General features: G+C 41.3%; 1 long non-coding RNA gene across 12 annotated transcripts in view; it reads right to left on the reverse strand.

The window, feature by feature from the left end:
- LOC102150863 (uncharacterized) overlaps positions 1–25,973 on the reverse strand; it is a 152,187-nt gene that overhangs the window by 79,442 nt on the left and 46,772 nt on the right. For all 12 annotated transcript variants that reach the window (XR_011437606.1, XR_011437602.1, XR_011437605.1 and 9 more), the window contains exon 2: positions 6,792–6,939. This is a non-coding gene — a long non-coding RNA (uncharacterized lncRNA). The remainder of the gene's footprint in view (positions 1–6,791; positions 6,940–25,973) is intronic.

Below are 25,973 nucleotides of genomic sequence, written 5' to 3' on the forward strand. Positions count from 1 at the left end.
TAACAGAAGACAGGATAGAAGCAGGAAAGTGAGGTTTGAGGTTTATTCTGCACTGACACTCTCTCTTCTGGGCCACAGTCCTACCAGATGGCCTCTCCTGTAAACTATAGCTATTCTCTCCAGGTTCAAGTAACTGTTCCCTGCTTCTGCCCCATTCAGGCCTTGGGGTGGTAACAGTTCCCTGTTGTTGCTACCAGGCACACGACCATTCCTTTGTTGGTTTCCCTTTACCTGCCTAAATCTTTGTAAATGGTCCCTTTACTAAGCTGTCTTCAATTATCCCATTTGAGAGGGATGTTTTCTGCTGGGACCTCACTGATGCTGGAAAATAGACATATAATCAAAATGATTCCTGATATCCCTTATAAAACCTACAATATTGTAAAAGGAGATAGACTTGTGGTGGCAAGGCATTATACAAGGGTCAGGAAGGGCTCTGTAAGTAGGTAATCTGACTAAGGAAGAGAGTTCAGCAGTCTGGGGCAGAGCCTTCCAGACAAAGGGAAAATCAAGTGTAAAAGCTCCGAAGTAGGAACGAGCTCCATGTATTCAAAGAAGGAAAATGAGACCAACATCATGAGACAGGAGGAGTGTGATCGGTGATGAGAAGCAGGTGAGAGCCAGACCAGGTGGAGACCTGGCAATGGTAAGGAGTTTAGATTTCATTTAAGGGCAATGGAAAGACATTAAAGAGGTTTAAGCAGGAGGGTGGCCTGTCCGGATTCCCTCAGGCTGATCTCTGAGAATAGATTGTGGCGGACAAGGGAGGAAGCAGGAAGAGGAGTTGGAGTCTCAGGCAGCGGTCCAGAGGGGAGATGATGAGGACTTGGACTAGGATGATGGTGGGGAAGATGGACAGTGAACAGTGTGGGGATAGAATATATTTTGGGGAAGAACTCTCAGGACTTGCCAGGGAATGAGATAGGAGGACGGAGGAAAAAAGAGGAATCAAGGACTACTGGGAGTCTTTGGGACCTGAGCCACTACGTATGTGATGATGCCAGTTACAGAGATGGTTAAGTCCAGGGGCAGGAGAGGGGGAGGGGGGACAATTTAGACAAGATCTGCAAGGGGAGATGTCAGGCTAAAAGCCGTAAACGTGGGTTTCATCAGCATATACAGGCGGACTTAAGGCAGAGGGGCTGGACCAGCTGACCGAGGGAGGGAAAGCACTTCATCAGCACCATCCAAACGTGGAGAGATGAGGAGAAATCATTTCCTAACTGCTCATAAATTTCAAGGTGCCGTTCTCTCCACAGAGTCAGTGTGTCACATTAATATGCAGAACAATGTTTAGTTTCTTTCCTTCATTTCCTACTTCCAAATTGTGTATCTTCAGGCCTGCAGAAAATAAGAAAGAGGCCCAGCTCTGAGCCATACACTTTCAATTGCTGTTCCCTTAGAAATGCAAAGAGAAGTCTTGAGCTCATAGGGGTGACCCGATTAATTTTGTTCCATGGACCCTCTCTTTCCCCAATTTCTGTCTAGGGGAAAGGAAGGGATGGCTTCATTCATTCATGCATTCAACAACCATTTACTGATTTCCTACCATGGGCCAGTGTCTAAGTGCTAAGGCTACTCCAGGGAAGCAAATAGACAAAAATCTCTGCCCTTCCAGAACTTACCTTCCAGTGGGGAAAACAGAAAATAAACAACTAACATAATTTAAAACATCAAATGACGGAAGGTCCTAGAAACTAGTAAAAGGTATGGAAAAACTCGAGCAGAACAACTGGCATTTGGAGCACAGAGGTGGATTCTGGTTTTAAACAGGGTGGTGAGGGCAGGTCTCATTGGGCAGGTGACATTAGAGCAGTGACTTAGAGGTGAGGAATCAGCTCAACAGGTTAGGGGCCAGCGCTCCAGGCAGAGGGAACAGGAGGGCCCTAAGTCAGGAACGAGCCTGGCATGGTGGAAGGACAGCAAGGAGGCTGCCGTGACACAACCAGGTCTGCCTCTAAAGCCCTCACTTCGCAGCACCCACCGAGCACACTCGCCCCTCAAAGCCCCGTTCAAATCCTTTCTCCTCCATGAAGCTCTCCCCAGAGCCCCAGTCCACACGACCCTTGCTCCTCTCTGGACAACCTCAGGACGCACCGTCGAGGTCACACAGCTTAGAAGTTGTTTTCAAATGGCTGTATCAGTTTTGCCTCCCCAACTAAACTCTAAAGCTTTCTGCATTTAGGAGACCATTCTTTGTACTTTTTTGTGACATCCATGGCACATGATTAGTAAATAATAAATACATGATGGATTTACTGGCTAAATGAGCAATTCTTAAAACATTTATATTTGACTTTGAAATGAAGGCACATAAATATGCAGGCACATATGCCTAGAATCGTCCCCCTATCTGGGACTGACCCCTCTCCAGGACCTGGCATTGATATCAAAAGAGGGGGACTGAGACAGACAGGAGGGATGGAACAGTGAGGAGGCTCCAGGTGATTATGACTTGTCTGAAAGGTGAATGCTTGGGCCACAGACACTTGAGAACAGATTTTTAAAACAGTACAGGGCAAGAAACAGATAATCTTGGTGCCTCCAGTAAAGAGAACTGAACAGTAGAGGGAAAAGGCAAAAAAAGATTTTTTTAAATTTTGAAACTTTCAAACTTTTAACCACTTGAATGTACTATTTGTTAAAAAAAGAAAAAAAAAGAAAAACAGTGCAGGAGGGACTGTCTTAGTAACAGTCTAACTAGGTTGACAAAGCTGACAAATGTTTCTCTCTCTCAATGGGTTTCCCAAAATTGTAAAGAAAAGCTGACATCCCCAGTAATCTGCAGCATTAATTAGAAAGATGTGATTTCACTTTGCAAGTAGACCTCACGTTTTCCAACCCACTTGGTGCCACCCAAGAAATAAAGGTGGGCAATGTTATAGGAAGAGCATTTCCCTTCCATCCCTCTGTTCTCGCCCTAAACCACAGACAAGACTTCATCTCTGGTCCTCTAGGGCACGGTTGGGGAGAACACTGCCCTTTCTCTCCTCTGTCTCTGGCTCTTCTCCATAGGAGAGGATGAGACTGGAAAGAGCAGGACAGTCATGACCATATTATCCAGGAACAAGGGCCATTCCAGGGAGCGGCGGCCAGCTTTGCCCCACCCCATCTGATCTGCAATTGGCCTCTCAGGTCCACATGTGCTCAAACCAGATGGATAGCTGTTTCCTCTCTCAATTAGTAAACAGATAAATTGGGACTGTTTCTGGCAGAGCTGGCCAGGTCTTGACCTTTCCACTGTGGACTGAGAATGATTAGGTGAAGACTGGGAAATTTTCAGAGGTTCTCCTCTGGAGAGGGAGGTGGAAGGCCTTGCCACATCCTTCAGCTTTACTAGTAATAAAGCTGATCAGCCTTTCACTGCGTGCACTCTCAATTGGTTAAGAACCTGCAGAAGGGGAAGGGTGATTAATTAGTACCCTCAGACTTCCAATACACTTGAACCCTCCTGATAAGGCAGCTTAGAGAAGCCCCTAAGATATTTAAACATTCGAACGCATCAGCACTATTCTATCTAGCGATAAAGACTAAAAGATGAATCTATAACCATTTTTCCAAGAAACACTGGCAAGTCTCATGGCTCTAATGTTTCACGTAAGAGTTTCAAGGAGATGGTTCCAACTAATACTCCAGAGTCTTCATTTTAACAAATAAGAAGTCAAATTATTAAACATACATTTTAATGCTGATGAAAATTTTCAAACTGGCATTGTGTATCGCCTGTGCTGAGGCACTGAGGACACAACATCACTTCACTGGTATTCCTGACAAAAATGCGTAACTTGAAATAGGTCATAAGGAAGCAATCAGACAAACCCAAACTGGGGGACATCTTACAAAATAAGGGGCTGGTACTCTTCAAAAATGTCAGTTTCAGGGAATACAAACGAAGACCGAGGAATGGTTGCAGATTAAAGGAGGCTAAAGAAACATGCCATGTCAAAGCAATGAGTGATCCTGGAGTAAAAAAAACAGTCACTAGAAAAGACACTTTCATGACAATTGGAAAAATTTTAATATGGACCGTATATCACATAACAGCCTTGTATCAACACGAAATTTCCTAGATTTGATAACTTTATGATGTTGATGCACTTAATGTTCTTAGGAAATACTCACTGATATTGTCATGATCTCTGTAAGGGTTCAGCAAAAAACAAATAAGTATATTACATATCATATGTCATATCATAGATAGGCCTACATAGAGCAAATGTGACAAAATAGCAACAACAGGTTGATCTAGGTGAAGATACATGACAACTCATTATATCACTCCTGCAACTTTTCAGTAGATATGAAGCTTTTCAAATTAAGATGAAATTTTTAAAAAAGATACTCCCTACAAGATACTATAATTCTTATGTGTTCTTCAAACTTCGAGAGAGGATTAAATAAGTCTTGAGGATGCTGTAAAAGATAGAAAATAATTTTGTAACAAATCCCCCGTGTCTCAATGTACCAAGGCTGTAATTTAGGTCACCTCACATGGGGATCTAACTGTCTGAGTGACTGCTTTCCAACCTGCATGTCAAAAACAGACCTACGGATGTGCTGGGTAGAAGGTGGTGGCCCATAAACTGAGGCTTTCTTTGACTGGTTCCACTTTGGGGCCATTTGTCAGCCCTCCTCACTTTCTAGTTCTCCCTGGGCTTGCTTCCGTCCATCTTCTCCATCCCTGTTTCAGTCTATCACTATATTAAAAACACAACTGTGGGGCTGGCCCAGTGGTGCAGCAGTTAAGTGCACACATTCCGCTTCAGAGGCCAGGGGTTCGCTGGTTCGGATGCCGGCTGTGGACACAGCATCGCTTGGCAAGCCATGCTGTGGTAGGCGTCCCACGTATAAAGTAGAGGAAGATGGGCATGGATGTTAGCTCAAGGTCAGTCTTCCTCAGCAAAAAAAAAAAAAAGAGGAGGATTGGCAGTAGTTAGCTCAGGGCTAATCTTCCTCAAAAACAAAAACAAACAAAAAAACCCCACAACTGTGCCTTCATAAGGGCATAAAAAATAAAAGAATTATCCAACCCTCACACTCAGCTATATCACAGATTGTGTCTTTAAAATATACTCACACTGCCCTCAGGCCTTGCCATGGAAATAGATTTGCATAAATCCACTTTATGACAGGTCTTTTTGTTACACCAGTTAAAAATTCCCGTGAAAAGGGTCCAAGACAGACAAGACTTATGCCAAATAGTGTTAAGGTGAAGTTTCAATATATCATTATAACCATTTCATATAATTTATTTCTATCATAAATATCAGGTAATTTGCTAACTCTGTTTTGGTTACACAGCCATGATACCTTCATCTCCTCTTCATCAGCACATTGGCAAGGTGACAGATTTATGGACCCTCAGTATGTGTCAAGCACTGTGTTCTATAAACATTATCTTATTGGATACTTGCTACATTATTAGGTATATTGTATTATCTCTACTGTACAGAAAATTGATGCTCAAACAGTTAAGTCAGTTGCCCAAGGACATACAACTTGTAAACAGCAGAGCCAGAACCTGAGCCCAGATCTACCCGACTCCACCATCCAGATCCTAATACCACTACTACCCATCTTCCAACTTCTGCAAAGCACCATCTTGGATTCCATCAGATCAGTATGAAACCACGAGGAGACTCCAGAGTCTTGAGAAAACTCTAGGACATGCCAAATAGGAAAACAAGGACATTTCCTACCATAGGAAGAATGAAATACTTTTTTGTTAATCTCTCACTTTTTAGCCTGAATTGCTTGAACTTCACACTCACAGGGGGAAGAAAAGGCTGATATATTTTATTGCCATTTGTTCTCTTCCTAAGATTTTCCTGGACAATTTAAGATGGTCTTTTGATCCAGAATCAAGTTCTTCTGCTACCCATCCAAAATTTCAACATGCCTGTTTTGTACAGACTGCACCAAAAGCTTCAGGACATAATTCACACGTAAAAAGTATAATACTGAATATGAAAATCTGAAATACACACTGCATAAGTAATGACAGTAAAAAGCCAATGATATTTTAAAGATATTTTAAAGATTTAGTATTTATCATTGTAACACAGCTTTTATGTTTGATGTTATATGAAGCTATGAGCTCACTTCTGAATCAATGCTATTTTATTGCTTGCTGTTATATTTATGGAATGTTACTCTGAACAAAGCAGAACAGGCCAAGTCTATTCCCAACATAACCTATAAATAATGTAAGTAAATAAACTAAGCAAATCTTCATGCAGCAATGTATTATTTACTATTCCTTGTTGCTGAAATATGAGTTTAAATTTTGGTTACATATTAATGTAAGATCTTAGCCATTTCTAGGTCTCCCTGGGGAGTCAAATCCTAAAGCTTAACTCAGAATTAACTTTGCCTGCCTTCTCAACTCTGTAACTGAAAGCCACACTCCTCTCCAGGGTCAGGAACCAGAAGCTAGACCATGGAATCACTCAAACTTTAAGTTTTAGAGTGTTTTTAATGATTCATTCTTTCACACATTCATTCAAAAACTATTAGTTAAGTCCTACCACAGTGCCAAGCCCTGTTCACATTAGGATATCACAGTGAACAATACAGGTAAGGGTCTCTCTACAGATCACAGCCATAGAGGAGTAGAATCAGACAGCAAACAAGTACTAAACAAATAAACAAGATAATTTCAGTAGTAATGAAGAAAATAAAAGAGAGTAATATGATAGAAAATGATGGGGTCACTTTAGAAAGGGAGGTTAGAGAATGTGCCTCTAAGAAAATAACATTTGAGCTAAAGCACCCTAAAGAAAGACTAATACCTTTTATCAGAGTTTCTCCTTCTTCTTCCCCCTCCACCTCCTTCTTTTTGTCTGTTTAGTACCAGTTAAGAGCCACTGATACATGAGGAAGGGGGCAGTTCAAGCCCCGGTGAGAAAACATTCCAACGTCAGCTGGGGTGGAGTCCTCCTAGAGAAAGGAGATGAGGATAATGTTAGGTCAGTGCCATGGATGGACAGCCATCTCCCACAGAGGACAGTGATTCAAAATGATGCCTGGGGACACAATTCAGTGGCAAAAGATGATTCAGTGCAGGGGGTGGGTCTTCTGGGGAGATCATAACAGAAGTAGGCGTGAAAAACCAGAGTTGCAAACAAACCAAAGGTGAGTGAAGCCATGGGTGACTTGGGTGGACTGAGGAGGAAGGGGCTGGGTTACAAGGTAAAGAGACACTACTGAGCTGAAGGCAAGATGTCCCGACCTAGAGGCCAACCAGACTTCATTACCACCTTCATTCATTCCTATGTGATCCCTGCGTGGGACCACTCACAGAAAAATTGGTCTCCTCACAGCCCCAGGATGCTGGAGGTCTTACTTTTATGAGAGGGTTGTCCTCATCTCCTAACCATCATTGAAAGGTTCTACAGCTTCACCATTCATCAATATTGCCTCTGATTGACTTAATTATCTGATATTAAAAGGCCAGAAAAGATGTCTAGGGGTTTCCCAATCAATGTCCCGCCTCGAGACAGAATAAATGAACAAACTACCCAGGACAGAGATTAAAAGCTTAGCTAGATGATCAGGCCCTAAGCAAATTTGTGAACAGGGGAGAGTTACCTTTCTACTTACAATTATAGCACACTTCATTGCGCAAGGTTAATGGACCTTATTTTCCTCATGCCTAACATTTATTCAAGCTGTCTGCACCTGTTCTCTCTATTAGGTTGCCCCCTCAGTAAAATACCAGGTGGAAAAGACTATAATAAGTGAACTCATTCTACATAGTCAAGGACCCAAAACAGTTTAATGCTAATCAATCGTAACCCTTATTAAAGATTTACCCATAGGATGGGAGTGGGATGGAGACGGAAGAACTGTTGCCATCTACCAAGGACACTAAATAGGAAATTAAAGGAAGGCCAGGTAAGAAAGGCACAAGAAATTGATTTATTTTTTATTGACATGTACACAAGTATGCTTATCATAAATATACAGGTCAACGAAATTTTCAAAAACTGAACACGCTCATGTAACTCAGCACCTAGATCAACAAACTGAGCATGACCAGCACCCCCCTCACACTCCTTCCTGTCATTCCTGCCCCCAGGGGCAACCACTTCCAAACATCTAACACCACTGAAGAGTTTTGCCTGTCTCTGAGCTTTATGTAAATGGAATCATAGAGTGTACTCTTTGTGTCTGGCTTCTTGTGCTTAACATTATGTTTGTGAGATTCGTTCATAATGTTGCGTGTACTTACAGTTATTCATTCTCATTGCTACAGAGCATAAGAAGTCATCTTGTAAATGTCAATATTTGACCCTCAAGACTGAATTCCTGCTTAAAGAGGAAAAATATGAACTCATCCCAAGAGTAAAATTAACTCCCTTGGCTGAAATCATTTTTATTTTGTTCATTGAGCACTGAGCTCATAATTAATTCTCTTAGACTTTCTTATTTAATTTGAAATTTACATCTGAGCTACTCTTAACATCAGGATACAGACAGATGAGTTCCAGTCACAACCCTTTCCCACTACCTAAGGAATGAAGCCAAGCTGTTCTCTTGCTCCAATTTTATTTCCTCTCTCACAAGTAACTCTGCTTGAAGATACACCAAGAACAGCTGCCAGTGACTTATCCTCTGGGACACTCATCCAGCTCAGCCAGTCAGTCAATTGTTGGCATTTGTTCACAGGGGGCTAACATCAGAAAGTGCTTGTGATCAGTATCGGGGCAATTCTCTGCCTAGAAAACACATACACACAAAAGCCTGGGCTACTATGCTCTCTAATTCCCGAGCGTGTGCTTTTGTCCATTCTGTCAGCTTACCTCTCCTAAATAACCTGCCCCACATCAGACACCTAGGGCATGGTGGCATCTGACCAAGAGGCTCCCAGTTCTCACTTGACTGCAAGTCATTTCTAATTTTTGCTGGGACAGCAGTGAAACGTAAAACGAGACAACTGGAAGTTCACATCTGTTTGACTTTAGGCCTCATGCCAGGTCTGGCAGGAAATGGTCATGGCCAGCCTATGAAAATTTCAGCATCTCGAAAACCAAAGAGTTCAAAACAGCAGAACATTTTCAGGGCTGTATGATATTCACGGTTCAGTATAATAGCCTGTAAAATCCTCAAAGGTCTTCTAAATTGGTGGGAGAAAAACACATTTACATTTGGAATAGGTTTAGTGCCCTTTGCCCACACTGAGAGGCAGTGTGGGGCACTAGAAAGAGCACCATATTCTAAGTCAGATATGAGAGTTGGAGCCTTGCATCACTAGCTCTGAGACCAGTGTCTTTTAGGAACTTCACAGGCCGTAGGCCTCTTCCTTTTGGAGACTGACCACACATCATTTCCCAGCCAAAGGGCTTTTTATTTTTGAGGAAGATTAGCCCTGAGCTAACTACTGCCAATCCTCCTCTTTTTGCTGAGGAAGACTGGCCCTGAGCTAAGAGCTGTGCCCATCTTCCTCTACTTTATATGTGGGATGCCTACCACAGCATGGCTTGCCAAGCAGTGCTATGTCCGCACCTGGGATCCAAACCAGCAAACCCGGGGCCGCCGAATTGGAATGTGTGCACTTAACCGCTGTGCCACCAAGCTGGGCCCCCAAAGGCTTTTTAATCTAAACTTTATAAGTTGTTCTTACTGTCCAACTTTTTTCTGTGTGTGTGGGGGGGAACGTTGGTAATTTGAGTCTAAAGGGAAGTACTTGGGAGTTAAGCATCTGGGCTTTCAGGACGCTTTGGGAAGTCTTACTTCCTGGAGTATATTTGGAAAAATATTATCTAATAGAGAATTGGCCCATTCTCAATAAGCTGACTTTCAATTCTTGGGTAAAAAAAATAAAAATTAGGCAGAGGCAAGACATAATGCCAAGCAGACAAGGCAATGTGTGTCTACTATCTCATTTGGTCATTTTAACATTTTTAATGATTTTTTTCTTAATTTTGAAAGGAACATGTGCTCATTGTAACAAGTGATACAATCTAACAAAGCATAAAGAAAAAGTTATGCATCTCCCTCTTCATTTCCCTCCATTCTCACCCTCTTCCCAGAGAAAGCCAAAATTAACAGCCAGCTGTATACTCTCAAACCTTTCTCTATGTATATAAAATATAGATATTAAAATTGGATTAGGGGCCGGCCCTGTGGCCGAGTGGTTAAGTTTGCACACTGTGCCTCAGCGGCCCAGGGTTTCGCAAGTTTAGATCCTGGGCGTGGACATGGCACCACTCATTAAGCCATGCTGAGGTGGTGTCCTGCATGCTACAACTAGAAGGACCCACAACTAAAAATACACAACTATGCAGGAGACAAAGGAAAAATAAAACCTTTAAAAAATATATAAATAAAGTTGGAGTATACTCTTCACATAATTTTGCAGTTTGCTTTCTTCCCTTTAACTACATTATGGATATCCCTCCAAGCCAATAAACAGATGGAATTCAGTCTCTTAAATGACTGCATAAAATTCCAATGTATGGATCTTCTTATTCAATAGCTCTGTTGATGGAAAGTAAGGTTGTTTCCAGTTTTCTTGTTTGTTTGCCAATAAAAGCAATGCTGTAATAAATATTAGTATACATGTCTCTACACACTGGTGCTTTATTTCTATTGGCTGGAATCCCACACACTTTGCAAGGTCAGAGCTTAAAGACATTATTCATTTTAATAGATATTGACATAATACTTTCTTTAATCCATTTGGACTTTATTTTTTGTATGACAAGGTAAGGATTATAAATTTTGTTTTCTCCCACACGTGTAGCCAATTTTTCCAGCATCATGTATTAAATAAACAACCCTTTTAATAGGTTGCAATGCCAAGTTTGATATATGGTAAGGTCTCATAGACAGCTGCAACTTTTTCTGGAGTTTCTACCCTGTTTCACTGATCTATTTATCTGATTTGATGCCAAAACTAAACAATTTTGATTACAGTGGCTCTAAAGTTAGTTTTAATATCTAGTAAGGTGAGTATGTCTTCTTCTTCTTCTTTTTATTATTTTCTTAACTATTTTAAGATAACATTCCATTTGAACTTTGTTATTTTATTCAAATAAAATCCCATTGAGATTTTGAGTGAAATTACAAATACGTTTACTAATTTTGAAAGAAATGAAAATTTTACAGTTTTAAGTCTTCTACATAGATGATTGCATGTCCCTCCATTTATTCAATAAGACTTTTTAGGGTGTTTTTAGGGGATACAAATCTTATAAAATTATTCCTATATATTTTAAATTTTTGTTGCTATTATAAATGGAATGTTTTTTCAAAGTCTATTTCTAGCTGACACTAGTAAAACAAAAAAATTACAGATTTTGTATATTTATCAAATATCTAAACACATTATCAATAGCTCTTATCAAATCTAATTTTTTTTTTAAGATTGGCACCTGAGGGGCCGGCCTGGTGGCACAGCAGTTAAGTGCACACGTTCCACTTTGGCAGCCTCAGATTTGCCATTTTGGATCCCGGGTGTGGACACGGCACCGCTTGGCAAGCCATGCTGTGGTAGGCGTCCCACATATAAAGTAGAGGAAGATTCTGGGCATGGATGTTAGCTCAGGGCCAGTCTTCCTCAGCAAAAAGAGAAGGATTGGCAGCAGATGTTAGCTCAGGGCTACTCTTCCTCAAAAAAAAAAAGATTGGCACCTGAGCTAACATCTGTTGCCAACATTTTCTTTTCCTTCTTCTCCCCAAAGCGCCCCGGTACATAATTGTATATTCTAGTTGTGAGTGCCTCTGTTTGTGCCATGTGGGACACCACCTCAGCATGGCTTGATGAGTGGAGCCATGTCCGTGTCCAGGATCTGAACCAGCAAAACCCGGGGCCACCAAAGCAGAGTGTGTGAACTTAACCACTCAGCCAGGAGGTTGGCCCCTAATTTTTCTGGTTTTCTTTTTCTCTACTTTATATGTGGGACGCCTACCACAGCGTGGCCAGCCAAGCGGTGCCATGTCCACACCCGGGATCCGAAACGGGGAACCCCAGGCTGCCGAGATTCGGAACATGAGAACTTAACTGCTGCACCACCAGCCAGCCCCCCTGATATTTCTTTTTAGTCTCACGGACTTGCTAAGTATCCAGTCATGTCATCTCCTAATACAGCAATTTTATCTCTTCTAATGTTTATACCTATTACTTTTCTCATCTTGTTGCATTAGCTAGTACCTCCAAATCAACGTAAATAATTGTGGTCACGGAGGGGGGCCCTATTTTGTTCCTAACTTTAAACAAAATAACTTCATCATTGGGCTGCTTATTATAATTGCTAAAAGAATTTGATAGTCTTTTCATATTTAAATAAATTTCCCTATAGTATTCCTATTTTGCTTATAGTTTTTTCAAGAATGGCTATTTAATTTTATAAAATTATAGTATCTAATGACTTAATCTCATGATTTTTTCCTCTTTTAGTCTGTTGATTTGAAGAATTATCATGTAGATTTTCTGATATTAAAACACCTTTACATTACAAAAATAAACCCTACTTAGTCATTGTGTTATTCATTTTATACAGGCTAGATTTGGTAAACTAATGTTTTAGTTAGACTCTTTGCCTCTATACTTACAAACGAAATCAATATATAATTATCAGATTACATTAGCTCTGTAAAATGAACTAAGAAACTGTCCATTTTTTTCCTATGGCCTGAAATTATTTAAATAACATAGGAATTTTCATTTTACTTAATAATAACTTAGAAAGCTTTTGTTAGACATTATTAGAGAGGGTATTATTGTTATACAACTTTTAAACATGATAAGGAGTAGATGTTCAGAAAAGTAGACAAGTTGACTAAAGTCAAGCACCTGTCATGGGGCAAAGCTGGGAATGAAACACTAGGCTTCTGATTCCAGTCCTGGATCTTGCTCTACAACTCATCTCTCCAGGGATGAGTCTGAAATCCAGACCTAAACAAAGGTCAGCAGAAATCCCATAGCAGGACCAAGAAAAGAAAGCCACCCTTTGGAGAACGCACAATAGAACAGTCAGAACCCTTGCCAAGAAGAGCTATGAACTGCTAGGAAGCCACAATCACACAATGATCTTCTTGGTATTTGGTCCTTTGAAATGGGATCACCCAGATGGAGCAAATGGACTACTACCAGTGATTCAAGATGGTGGACTTAGAATGGGCAACTGTGTAGGGCTGTACAGAACTGTGTAAAGTAATGATAATTCACATATGTACATATATGCCTATATAATTTACAAAGAGTAAATTTAGAGAGGTTAAAATATTTGTCAAAGATTATACTCTATATCTTAAAGATGATGCACCACCCCATAACTCCCTAAATCATGCTCCTTGTATGTTCCCTTCATATCACTCACTGCAATTATTTTATTTATTTGTACAACTTCTTCTTTGCTTACTCACTCTCCTCCCCAACTACAATGGAGGTAGCATAGGAGCAGAGACCATACTGTATTATTGTTTTATCCAAAGGCCAGAACACAGTGAAAAGACATTCAAAACATATTTGTTATGTGATTAAAAAAATAAATACTACAAACCATTTATAGCTAAGTGATCCCTGCTTGAATTCGATGTAGAAAGATCACCAGCTTTGCCTCCAGATACAGTGGTCCTACCGCACACAGGTTAGGAATAACATCATTTGCTGCTGCTGTCTCTCTAAATATGAAATGTGCTATACATCCAAGTCAGAGCACACCACATCAATCTTATACAATCACCTTATTTGACAGTGACATTCTTTTTAAAGGCAAATCAGTGTGAACTCTCAATATCCCAAATTAGATCAAGCACAGAAGTTCAAATGAGTTGGCCATTAATTACTCACCACCACTGGCCTAAGTTTGAAACCACCAGATCTCATTTTTCACTGGGCTGACATCCTGAAAGGCACCATTTGTCAGGAGACCTCCCTTGTATTTTTTCTTTCTCCTCCATTGTTTCACTGAATTAACCAAAGCATTATTAAATAAGTTGCTAAATACAGATATTAGCTCATTTGTAGCTAATTATTTTAGGTAAATGGTGCAGTAAATGAAGCACCCTATACCCTCCCCCGACCTTTCTTTTTTTTTTTTTTTTTTGAAGCTTTTGTGATGTTCTCCAGGTAAATCCCATGCATAATGTAAGAGTGGCAATGTTGTTTGCATAATAAGCTATTTTCTACCACAGAAGCAGAAACATTTTATCGCTATAGAGAAAGCTCAAATTATGAATACATTTTCATATAAGTTGATTTATGTGAAAATTACAAATAAATGCAGAGCCGAGTTGCAAGTGAATTGTTTGTTCCCAGTTCAAGGAGTGGTGTTATTTGAAATTAAAAAAGAAAACAACCCCACCACATCCCATTAAGAGAAATATTTTTAATGTTATTCAGACTGAAGCACATACCATATGATCCAAGAAGAAAAGCATCACCTGGTCTGGCAGTGGGACCTGAGGTTGCAAAAGCTAAGATAAATTTGTCTATTGATTTCTGAAGCCATCTTATCATGGATATTATATATATATATATATATAATATCCATGATACATGTATTTTTACTTGCACTTGGGCTGCAAAGATTCTCAGCAAACTCTATAACTACTTCTTTCAATAGTCAAAGGAAGTTGAAAGAATAAATGGAGGCCCATTACCACTTTTGCACAAATAAAAGCTAAATGTACATTGAAGACATGAAAATGGTTTTGCGTAAGACCCAAAGATTCTCAGACACCTGCAGGGCTCTCAAAGTGGGATGCACATTTCTAATTCCAGGTAGAATCATTGTGGGTAGAGAACTTGCTAGAAGTGCCACTTCCGCCCCACAACTATTACACCAGTACATTGTTTGGCATCTGGGTGGTGATCTGTAACAGGGATGTGAGGCTGGCCACAAAGCTTTGGCTGACATCTGAGACATGGAAGGGGTGGGTTACAGGGAAAGGAGATAGTAACACGGCACCGTGGACAAGTCTACACCATAAAATAAATGTGACCTGTTTAGCGATTCGGGAAGTGTATAACTGTATTTTCCTAGACTTTAAACTTGCCTAGGTCATCCTCGACATGGGCCAAGGTCATAGAAAACATCTCGTCCTGGCTGTAGCCCCAGACCTCAGCCCACTTATGCTTGAACTGCTGCTTGATAATCCCTTACCTTCCAAGTGCTTGGTTCAGGTAATGCTCTCTGATCGCCTTCAAATTTTGCACCCCTTCAGACCTCTCAAACTGGCTTACTGGACTCTGGTATCTCACTCAGCTCTTTGCTACATGTGCTCCCCAGAATCTGATGATGCTCAAAGCCCCAAAGGAGACTCCTAATTCCAGCCCCAGCCCTCTGAGCTCAGCCACCACCAAACACCACACCCTCTCCCCCTCCACCTCCCTGTACCACAGGGGAGGGCAGTTTGAGTGGTATAGATAGCTAACCTGAACATGGGTCTCAAATGCCTCATCTTTACTAGCTATCTGTTGTCAATTCACTGGCCTGTCAAGAGATGCTGTGTATATAGATCTGGCTTTTTGCAAGCCCTCTCTGTCTTCTCTGAACCACCAACATTTTTCTTGGTAAGTACCTTCCAGTCAAAGCATAGACAGGAATCATGTAACTTGCCTGGCCTTGTTAGACCCAACAGACCAGAGTCAGCCCTTTCACCACGCCCCAGATTCACCCAAAGATCTCTGCCACATTCACTCTGTTTTTATTTCTTATTTGCATTTCTTAGGTTGATTCTGTGCTTTCCCTCCAATACTATGCCAGAAGTCTGTGTGAGATGTGAAAATAAGTAATATTGGGGGAAACGCTGTCTTCATTACATCACCTTGGATTTTCACATTCAATATGTTGACAGATGGGGAGGAAATACTTGGTCCACCGTTCCTGCACCACCTACATTTTAGTCTAACAGCAAACCTCATATTTGAGGCTTGAAAGTTAGGAGCCTGAAGAAGATGATCTGTCCACATATCTCCCTCTTCTATTATTCTCTGACTCTATAAATATAAATGAGCCAAGAATAAGCATATGTCTCTTCAAATTAGATGAACAAAGACTCACTCCAGCACACACTACCACATAGTTGTGTCGCTTGCTAATTCAGAAAGATAAAAGTAAAAAGGTCTTTAAAGGACAAATACTGTATGAGTCCACCCATATGAGATACCTACTATAGTCAAATTCTTAGAGACAATGGTGGTTGCCAGGGGCTGGGTGGAGGCAAAAATGGGGAGCTATTGTTTAATGGGTACAGAGCTTCAGTTTTGCAAGAGAAAAAGAGTTCTGCAGATGGATGGTGGTGATGGTAGCACAACAATGTGAATGTACTTAATGCCACTGAACTGTATGCTTAAAATGGTTAAGATGAGGCTGGCCCCATGGCCGAGTTGTTAAGTTTGCGCGCTCCGCTTCGGTGGCCCAGGGTTTCGCTGGTTCGGATCCTGGGTGCAGACATGGCACCGCTTGGCAAGCCATGCTGTGGTAGGCGTCCCACATATAAAGTAGAGGAAGATGGGCATGGATGTTAGCTCAGGGCCAGTCTTCCTCAGCAAAAAGAGGAGGACTGGCAGCAATTAGCTCAGGGCTAATCTTCCTCAAAAAAAAAAAAGGTTAAGATGGTAAATTTTATGTGTATTTTATCACAAAAAATAATAACAATAAAGGGTATTTATTGGGCCACATTTTTTTTTTTAAAGTTAGAAGGCCTGTTAAAATATCAGATTTTCAATTTTTAATAGAACAACTATTGAGTCATTGATTTAACACCTGCTCTAAACCTTGTACTCTGCTAGATCCTGGGGCTACAGTATTTAGTACAAGAGATATACACCCTACCATCATGAAGCAGAGAACTAGGCAGCAGAGATGGATACTAAAAACCCTTTACAACTTGATGAGGACTTTAAAAGAAAAGTGAAAGCTGTGCAGGACCATTTAGCAGACATCATCCTCCTAACCTGGCCTGCCGGATGAGAAAAGGCTTTTCTGGGGTCTGCCCCATGGCTGAGTGGTTAAGTTCGCACACTCCGCTTCAGCGGCCCAGGGTTTCACCTGTTCAGACCCTGGGCATGGACATGGCACTGCTCATCAGGCTGTGCTGGGGCAGTGTCCCAAATAGCATTACCAGAGGCACTCACAGCTGAAATATGCAACTATGTGCTTGGGGGCTTTGGGGAGAAGAAGAAGAAGAAAAAAGAGAGACCTGGTAATAAAGGATTCTTTTAAAAAACAAACAAAAACGAGCTTTCTTCCAATGGACGCCCCCAGAGGATCTACACACATCTAGGGCAGGAGCGAGCACACAACAGAGGAGCGGCGGTGGAAACAGGTGACCAGAACCCTACCTAAACCCCCCGCAATTACTCCTAAACGCAGAGGGAAACTTTGGAGTTGCACACCTGAGCCCGCGGGAAGAGTCTCTCCCCGCCATTGGCGGGGAGTCCCTGCCGGGTGTTCGCGGCGCCCGGAGGGTCCCAGAGAGAGTCGCTGAGGGTACGGAGGTCTCCCAGCTGCCGTTGCCCGCCCCGTGGGACTAGGGATTGCCGGAGATCTCGGAGAGGACCGGGGCTGGGGGACGTTTCAAAGGCCGGCTCTGCGACCCGGACAGGAAGCGCTGGAGTTCCGCCCGGGCAGCAGACAAAACTCTCTGTCTGCCATTAGCAGAGGGGCCACGCCGAGCATTCACGGCTCCGGGAGAGGCCCGGAGAGAATCCCAGAGGGCGGGGTGACCCCCAGCTGCCATTGCCCGCCCCGTGGGACTAGGGATAGCCGGAGATCTCGGAGAGGACCGGGTCTGGGGGAAGTTTCAAAGGCCGGCTCTGCGACCTGGACGGGAAGCGCCGGAGTTCCGCCCGGGCAGCAGACAAAACTCTCTGTCTGCCATTAGCAGAGGGGCCACGCCGAGCATTCACGGCTCCGGGAGAGGCCCGGAGAGAATCCCAGAGGGCGGGGCGACCCCCAGCTGCTGTTGCCCGCCCCGTGGGTCTAGGGATAGCCGGAGATCTCGGAGAGGACTGGGGCTGGGGGGAGTTCCAGAGACCCAGCTTCGTAGCCTAGGGGGAAACCCTACAGGCTCACAGCAGCCTTAGGGAAAGCCTCTGCACAGCACCAGTAGAAGGCACCCAGCCACCAGCCACAAAGCTGGAAGACCCCAGGGCAAAAGCAGCATAGCTAGGTGAACTAACCACAGACTGCAGAAGATGCCAACAGCTCTCCTACGACCCATAGAGGACAAGTGAGATTTTGTGGGCGCCGACAGCAACGGAGCGACAAATATAAGTGATCCCACCCCTGGCCGCTGGAAAAGCCCATAACACCGTTGCAGACCCCAAGAAGAGAGCACATCTAGGTGGACTGCAACAGTAGGCACCAGCAGCCTGAAGCCCCCCTGTGACGGCCCCCACAGCAGAGGAGGGAATCCAAAGGGACACTGTGGCTACGAGGAGGGGCCCAGGCCCAGTTAGCAACTGCGGACAGGGTTCCTGGTTGGTGCAGTATAAACAGCTGCTCCCCCACCGCAGCAGCTGAAACAAGTGAAAGGAGCAACTAAACTCTATCTCCATGCGGAGGCACAAATCAACAACATCAAGCAATATGAAAAAATACATTAAATCTCCAGAACAGAAAGAAAGTAACAAATACACAGAAATCAATCCCAAAGAAAATGATGATGACTTTAAAACAGCCATCATTAAAATTCTCAATGAGTTATGAGAGAGCTTTGACCGTCGACTCAACGAGTTCAGGAGCTATGTCACAAAAGAGTTTGATACAATAAAGAAGAACCAAACAGAAATATTGGAAATGAAGAACACAATAGAGGAGAGTAAGAAAAATCTAGATGCTCTGAACAGTAGGGCCGATAATATGGAGGAAAGAATTAGCAATTTGGAAGATGGCAATATAGAATTGCTGCAGGCAGAGGAGGAGAGAGAAGCAAGACTAAAAAGAAATGAAGAAACTCTCAGAGAATTATCAGACACAATTAGGAGATGCAACGTAAGGATTATAGGTATACCAGAGGGAGAAGAGAAGGAGAAAGGGGCAGAAAGCCTATTCAAAGAAATAATGGCTGAGAACTTCCCAAATCTGGTGAGGGAGATGGATCTTCAGGTGACAGAAGCCAATAGATCTCCAAACTTTATCAATGCAAGAAGACCAACTCCACGCCATATAGTAGTGAAGCTAGCAAAAGTCAACGACAAGGAGAAAATACTAAGGACAGCCAGGCAAAAGAAACTAACCTACAAAGGAACCCCCATCAGGCTATCAGCAGATTTCTCAGCAGAAACTTTACAGGCTAGAAGAGAGTGGAATGATATATTCAAAAATCTGAAGGACAAAAATCTACAGCCAAGAATTCTCTACCCAGTGAAAATATTCTTCAAATACAATGGAGAAATAAAAACTTTCGCAGATAGACAAAAATTAAGGGAGTTCATTGCCACAAAACCTCCTCTTCAGGAAATGCTCAGGAAAACCCTCATTCCTGAAAAATCCAAAAAAGGAAAGGGGCTACAAAACCAAGAGCAGAGGAGATAAGTAGAAGGGCAACAACAGAGAGTAGCAGCTCTACATCAGAACAGATTAAACCATGGGACGAGAAACAAAGGAAACTGAAGAAAAGCGGAAAACAAGACACAAAATGGTAGTGGTAGGCCCCCACATCTCAATAATCACTCTAAATGTAAATGGATTGAACTCCCCAATCAAAAGACACAGAGTGGCAGGATGGATCAAAGAACAAGATCCAACAATATGCTGCCTCCAAGAAACACACCTCAGCCCCAAAGACAAACACAGACTCAGAGTGAAGGGATGGAGAACAATACTCCAAGCTAATAATGAACAAAAGAAAGCAGGTGTCGCTATACTAATATCAGACAAGGTAGATTTCAAAGCAAAACAGATAAAGAAAGATAAAGAGGGACAGTATATAATGATAAAAGGGACTCTCCACCAAGAAGACATAATACTTATAAATATATACGCACCCAACACAGGAGCACCAAAATTTGTAAAGCAACTCTTAATAGAACTAAAAGAAGACATCAACAACAATACAATAATAGTAGGGGACCTCAACACACCATTAACACCAATGGACAGAACATCCAGACAGAAAATCAACAAGGAAATAATAGAATTAAATGAAAAATTAGACCAGATGGACTTAATAGATATATATAGAACACTTCATCCAAAAACAGCAGGTTACACATTCTTCTCAAGTGCACATGGAACATTCTCAAGGATTGACCATATTTTGGGAACCAAAGCAAACATCAATAAATACAAGAGAGCTGAAATAATATCAAGCATCTTTTCTGATCATAATGCTATTAAACTAGAAATCAACTACAAGAAAAAAGCAGAGAAAGGTGCAAAAATGTGGAGACTAAACAACACGCTTCTCAACAAACAATGGATCATTGAAGAAATTAAAGAAGAAATCAAATTTTATCTGGAGACTAATGAAAATGAGAACACGACATACCAAATCATTTGGGATGCAGCAAAAGCAGTCCTAAGAGGGAAATTCATCGCAATACAGGCCCACCTCACTAAACAAGAAAAAGCTCACATAAGCAACCTCAAATGACACCTAACAGAACTAGAAAAAGAAGAACAAACAAAGCCCAGAGTCAGTAGAAGGAGGGAAATAATAAAAATAAGAGCAGAAATAAACGATATTGAAACAAAAAAGACAATAGAAAGGATCAATGAAACAAAGAGTTGGTTCTTCGAAAGAATTAACAAAATTGACAAACCCCTAGCCAGACTCACCAAGAAAAGAAGAGAGAAATCGCAAATTAATAAAATTAGGAATGACAGAGGAGAAATCACAACAGATACCAATGAAATACAAGAGATCATAAGAGAATACTATGAAAAACTATATGCCAACAAATTGAACAACCTGGAAGAAATGGACAAATTCCTAGACTCCTACAATCTCCCCAAACTGAATCAGGAAGAAATGGAGAATCTGAATAGGCCAATCACAAGTAAGGAAATAGAAACGGTAATCAAAAACCTCCCCAAAAATAAGAGTCCAGGACCAGACAGCTTCTCTGGAGAATTCTACCAAACATTCAAAGAAGACTTAATACCTATTCTCCTCAAACTGTTCCAGAAAATTGAGAAAGATGGAGAACTCCCTAACACATTCTATGAAGCCAACATCACCCTGATCCCCAAACCTGACAAGGACAACACAAAGAAGGAGAACTACAGGCCGATATCACTGATGAACATAGATGCAAAAATCCTCAACAAAATTTTGGCAAACCGATTACAGCAATACATCAAAAAGATTATACACCATGATCAAGTGGGATTTATACCAGGGACACAGGGATGGTTCAACATCCGCAAGTCAATCAACGTGATACACTACATCAACAAAATGAAAAACAAAAACCACATGATCATCTCAATAGATGCAGAGAAAGCATTCGACAAGATCCAACACCCATTTATGATAAAAACCCTCAGTAAAATAGGTATAGAAGGATAGTACCTCAACATAATAAAGGCCATATATGATAGACCCACAGCCAACATCATACTCAATGGACAAAAACTGAAAGCCATCCCTCTGAGGACAGGAACAAGACAAGGGTGTCCACTTTCACCACTCCTATTCAACATAGTACTGGAGGTGCTGGCCAGAGCAATTCGGCAGGAAAAAGAAATAAAAGGAATCCAAATAGGTAACGAAGAAGTAAAACTCTCATTGTTTGCAGACGACATGATCTTATATATAGAAAACCCCAAAGAATCCACAGAAAAACTATTAGAAATAATCAACAACTACAGCAAAGTAGCAGGGTATAAAATTAACGTGCATAAATCAGTAGCATTTCTATACACTAACAATGAACTAACAGAAAAAGAACTCAAGAACTCAATCCCATTCACAATCACAACGAAAAGAATAAAATACCTTGGGATAAACTTAACCAAGGAAGTGAAGGATCTATACAATGAAAACTACAAGACTTTCTTGAAAGAAATTGACGATGACATAAAGAGATGGAAAGACATTCCTTGCACATGGATTGGAAGAATAAACATAGTTAAAATGTCCATACTACCTAAAGCAATATACAGATTCAATGCTATCCCAATCAGAATCCCAAGAACATTCTTCACAGATATTGAACAAACAATCCTAAAATTCATATGGGGCAACAAAAGACCGCGAGTTGCTAAAGCAATCCTGAGCAAGAAAAACAAAGCCGGCGGAATCACAATCCCCGATTTCAAAACATACTACAAAGCTACAGTGATCAAAACAGCATGGTACTGGTACAAAAACAGGTCCACAGATCAATGGAACAGAATTGAAAGCCCAGAAATAAAACCACACATCTATGGACAGCTAATCTTTGACAAAGGAGCAGAGGGCCTACAATGGAGAAAAGAAAGTCTCTTCAACAAATGGTGCTGGGAAAACTGGACAGCCACATGCAAAAGATTGAAAATTGACCAGTCTTTTTCACCACACACCAAAATAAACTCAAAATGGATCAAAGACCTAAAGATTAGGCCTGAGACAATAAGTCTTCTGGAAGAGAATATAGGCAGTACACTCTTTGACATCAGTTTCAAAAGAATCTTTTCGGACACTGTAACTCCTCAGTTGAGGGAAACAATAGAAAGAATAAACAAATGGGACTTCATCAGACTAAAGAGCTTCTTCAAGGCAAGGGAAAACAGGATTGAAACAAAAAAACAGCTCACTAATTGGGAAAAAATATTCACAAGCCACTTATCCGACAAAGGGTTAATCTCCATACTATACAAAGAACTCACACTGCTTAACAACAAAAAAACAAACAACCCGATCAAAAAATGGGCAGAGGACATGAACAGACATTTCTCAAAAGAAGATATGAATATGGCCAATAGACACATGAAAAGATGTTCATCATCGCTAATCATCAGGGAAATGCAAATCAAAACTACACTAAGATATCACCTTACCCCCGTTAGATTGGCAAAAACATCCAAAACCAAGAACGACAAATGTTGGAGAGGTTGTGGAGAAAGAGGAACCCTCATACACTGTTGGTGGGAATGCAAACTGGTACAGCCACTATGGAAAACAGTATGGAGATTTCTCAAAAAGTTAAAAATAGAAATACCCTATGACCCAGCCATCCCATTACTGGGTATCTATCCTAAGAACCTGATATCAGAAATCTCAAGAGTCCGTTGCACCCCTATGTTCATCGCAGCATTATTTACAATAGCCAAGATGTGGAACCAGCCTACATGCCCAGAAACTGATGATTGGATAAAGAAGATGTGGTATATATACACAATGGAATACTACTCAGCCATAAAAAAAAGACAAAATTGGCCCATTCACAACAACGTGGATGGACCTCGAGGGTATTATGTTAAGCGAAATAAGCCAGTCAGAGAAAGACGAACTCTATATGACTCCACTCATAGGTGGAATTTAGTATATTGATAAGGAGATCTGATGGGTGGTTACCAGGGAAAAGGGGGGGTGGGGGGAGGGCACAGAGGGGGAAGGGTGTACCCACAACATGACTAACAAAAATGTACAACTGAAATCTCACAAGGTTGTAATCTATCATAACATTAATAAAAAAAAAAAAATAAGTTCAAAAAAAACAAACAAAAACGAAAAAAAAGAAAAGGCTTGTCTGAGGAAGGAGATTTGAGCTGCAACTTGAAGGATGAAGGAGAGTTCACTAGGAAAAAAGCTTCTGAGAGATGCTTGGTCCCACATTTCTCAATGTACCATCTCCCTACTAGGGACTCTTGGACTCCATGGATTTCCGCAATGCTTGTTACCTGGTGGTTTTCTGGAGACCAGACTCACATCACAAACCAATATTCCTCCCTTAGTTCAGTCTCAAATACCAAAAGAAAGTGGGACCTAGACACTAAGCCAAGGTCAGTGATAAAAGAAATGGCATTTTAATCTCCTCTTTCACCTTTCCTTTCCAAAGCTGTCATTGGAATACACTGAATAATGGAATTCTCTAAAGGGCAAATAAGGTTCTCTACAAGGTTGGAAGAAAATCTAAAAGGCAAAATGCTTGGCTAAAAGTTTGTCATTAATAGCTCAATAGTATGTTACATATTTTGTTTCCATACTCTCATATCTACCAATTATCCAACTGACCTTAGACTTAAGGCAATTTTCCTACATCCTTGATATCTGCATTATCCCAACAAATGGCACAAGTTTGGAAGTAATATCCCCACACTCTCCCCACTTCAAAACACACACACATAATTTCCCATCTCCACTAGATTATAAACTTCGCAAAGGCAGGGCCCAAGTCTGTTTTATTCCCAATACTCTCAGTAGTTCCCACAACATCATAGGTGCTCAATAAATATTTCTTAACTGAATCCCCCTCTTGGTCCCAGCTTCTGAAATCTCTGTCATATACAGACATGAAATAGCAAGGCTGTGGGAGTCAGACAGACCTAGGTTTAAATCCTGGCTCTCCCATTTACTGAAAATACGAGTTTAAACCAATTACATTAACACTCCAAATGTCAGTGTTCACATCTGTGAAGTGGGAATAATATATTTCGCAGTGATGTTAAAGGACGCAAGTAAATGATGTACATGCATGGTGTCTAAAAACACTGTGAGGAGGCACAGGTTGTTAGTTCCTCTTTACAAAGGAAGACAATACAGCCCACTCAGGTGAAATAACTTCCCCCAGGATGCAACTTCATTGGCTTCATATGCTTGATTTTAAGGAAAGTAAAAGGTGTAAACAGCGGAATTTCTGAGACTGGGGCTTAATCCTGGTTTATTAGATCAACACAATGTCTTACACCTCTGAGAAGGGTCTGAAAATCAAGTCATATAGGACACCATGAAATAAACCCAGCGGTGCTTCTCAAACTTTAATGTGCGCACGGATCACCTGGGGATTTTGTTAAAATGCAGACTCAGATTCACGGGGTGGGGACTGAGATTCTACATTTCTAACCAGCTCCCAGATGCTCCCCAGGCTCCTGCTGTCTGCGGATCACGTTTTGAGTAAGAAGGGTTTAAAGCACAATGCAAACTATTGGGTATTATCACCCCAAGGGCCATACTATTATAATGATAATATGGAACCATCTCATTTCTGAGCTCCATGCAATGATTGCCCCCAAGTACTGTGATTTTCTCTCAATGTCTTTTAAATGCCACAAAATCATACTTTGACCCTGATAATGATCATGATAAACACATCTGAATAAAGCCCCCCAAGCTCCAGCTAGGCAACATCTTTAAGCTCAGCGCCATATTGTTTGTAGTTGTCTTAGCTTTTCTCCTCTTCAATTTGCCGTCAAGTCAGCGACCCAGATTCACATCAAAGTCAATTTGAATTCATTTTGCACAATTTCAACAGATACTATTTCAAAGGGCTCTGCTAACTTCAAAAATAATATTCATCACCTGATCACTGAAGGAAACTGCTCTCGGGATATTGTACATCGCCATCCCCTAATTTGGTAATTCTATCAGGAAAAGCAATTAAGTTTGTTTGACATGACTTGTTTTTATAAATTCATGATGCTTACTGCTCTTAATTTAATTCTCCTCTTACCACTTATAATTTCATTCTCATCTGACAGTTCATATTTTCTCTCTGAATGATCCCCCCCCCCCTTATATTACTAACCACAGAAAACTCAGTGAATAACATCAGGCTCTGGGTAGGAAGGAGACTGGAAAAGGATGGGCAGTGTGCAGGCTTCCCACAGGGAGGGCAGGAATTTGGTTCCTTCTGATTCCCGCAGCCCCTAGAGCAGTGCTGGGCACACAGATGGTGCTCAATAAATACCTGCTGCCAGGCACCATGACAGGCACTGCAAAGGCAAAGAAGACTCTGACCCAGGCCTTTCCTCACATTTTACATTAGTCAGGAGGCAGACATTTTAAAAAATAATTACAAGCTATCTGGAAAGAAAATGGTACTATAACAGGATTTCCACTGAAGACTGGACTTTACAACTGTATTTTAT

The sequence above is a fragment of the Equus caballus genome, chromosome 3 (assembly GCF_041296265.1).
Source record: "Equus caballus isolate H_3958 breed thoroughbred chromosome 3, TB-T2T, whole genome shotgun sequence".
NCBI classification, from domain to species: Eukaryota; Metazoa; Chordata; class Mammalia; order Perissodactyla; family Equidae; genus Equus; species Equus caballus.